Source organism: Morus notabilis, unplaced genomic scaffold, assembly GCF_000414095.1.
Source record: "Morus notabilis unplaced genomic scaffold, ASM41409v2 Scaffold21, whole genome shotgun sequence".
Lineage (NCBI taxonomy): Eukaryota > Viridiplantae > Streptophyta > Magnoliopsida > Rosales > Moraceae > Morus > Morus notabilis.
The window spans coordinates 117,337-119,605 of record NW_010363416.1 but is presented as its reverse complement, the minus strand read 5'-3'; positions in this window follow the sequence as shown (position 1 = coordinate 119,605).

The following is a 2,269-nucleotide window of genomic DNA, read 5'->3' as shown; positions in this document are numbered from 1 at the left end:
TATATATATATATATATATAAATTTTACATTGATCACACTAGAATTGGATCTGGTTAAGGGCTTTCAAGGCCAGAAGAGTCTGAAACTCAGCCTCAGTAGTACTAGTATACTGGAGGTGCATTTGGTACAGCGCAAGGAAATGGCAGGGATTCATATGCAGAATGTGCAGCTTCTAGGACAGTTGCCCTCAGGCCTCATGAAGGTCAAGACATCTGCATGCTTCTGGTCCGTCACGTTCGCATTTATCGCAGCATCACTCGGACGAATTTAACGCTGTCTAGCATATGATCTAAATGTGATTAAGTACTATATAATTCGGATGGAGAAGAGTATTTTGATTTAATTAAGGAGCAAAAACAGTAATGAAACTTGAAATAGATTCATAATAACTATTAATTTGAGGGAAGGGACATCTGAAACCTTAAGAAACTCCGCTCTAGCTTTGGCTAATAGTGTGGCCCGTGCCATTTTCTATTTTATTTTTTCTTTATCTGCATATTTCTGTCCAATTTTTCTCTGCACTTCTATATGTTTATTCAATGAAGATATTTTTAATAAATTGAGACGATCAATATTACAATAGTAAATCTTGTTGAACTACCGATATTGGAATAACAAAACATCTATATATGTATGATAAACAAAATAGTCAAAACTATTGATTGGACAAAAAAAAAATGAAAGACTTCGTCACGTACTTTTTCCAATTGACTCAACAGGGAAGGTAAATATATATATATGTATTGGAATTTAAAAATAAGGCCTTCTGCCACCTGCATAGATTCTTCCGTTTTGCAATTTCAAAAGGCTCATTAACGGCAGGACGAAGGGAAAAAAACCAAGCATACCGTAAAAACATTATTTATTATTTATGTCACTCCACTAAAAAATAAATAATTTTTATTTAATTAATAAATAGAAAATAAAAAGTGATAATGATACTTAATTATATTTTAGAATGAAGTCTACACAAAATTATGACAAATCATGTATTTTTTTTTCTAAAAATTCAAAGTTATAATGGGCTTAGGTTGAAGCCTTTGTTATTAGGGCTGACGCTAGTCCATACTTTGCTAAATTTTTGCACCCATGAGCGTGAAAATTAAAATGCAAACAAATCATTTTTTGTACAAGAAAATTTATGCCTATTTTTCACGCACGATAAGTATATAATTAACTAGAGTCCAAAAGTGATACTATACGGCGTAATTTACACTTCTTTTCAGCTAATGACATTTTCAGTGATATACAGTAACTTGTTTATAGTATTTTGGATCATTATTAGAAAGATGATAATCTAGTGGTATTGGCTTCCATAAGTGATTTGGTAGATAAAAGGTCTCAAATTTAAGTATTATGAGAAGTGCTTGAGATTATTTTCAGACTAACGACTCAATATTCATTAACTCATGGTGCGGTTCAGGTGACACATTTTGTCTCTCAACCTAAGTAGCTACAGCTTTATGCTAATTGTGCGCTCTTCATTTATTTTAAATAAAAATGATTCAAGCAAATCAATACTTCCTATGATTCATATTATACTGCAAATTAAAATGATCAGTACTTCTCAGGCGGGATACGATAAATGATCATGTTATTGATTACAATTACCATCTGAAAATAAGGCTTATTCTCTTGCAAGATAATTATTGGTTTCATTTGTGCATGTTAGCATAATTAGTTGTTAATAAATACTACAAAAGAAAGTTAATTACTTAATTTTGTTATAAGAATTAACAGACAAACCCATCGGCATTAATTCTCATATCATGTACGTCTCAACCGAGAAAATTGCAAAAATAGTCACAAAAGCTAGCTTTTTTCACATCCTCTTTTCTAATTTCAAAATGTCAAATGACTCTTGCATTGCACTAAGAGGCAATAACAAAGTTATGTGGCCATAAGCTATCAATTGTCAAATTAGTGGCTGCTAGTTTTCTTTCATAATTGTTAAAATGGTCCCCAAAAAAGCAGTTCATGAAAGAATGCTCTAAGAGTTTCCTTTCGACGTTTCAATGAATATGGGACCCTTTTAAAATTTCCTTGAATTATTTATTTAGGGCTCATATGCCAGTTCGTGTTCGATTAGAATCCTACGATTGAAAACTGTAGATATAACAGTAAAAAGATAATTTGATTGTAGATATAGCTTAACGATAACAGTACCACATTCGATCGCAATAGAAATATAGAGCATACATTTTGGTCTCGTTCAGTTTATCGATTTAAGTTTTCAATTTAAATTAAAATGTGATTTTATGTGAGAGC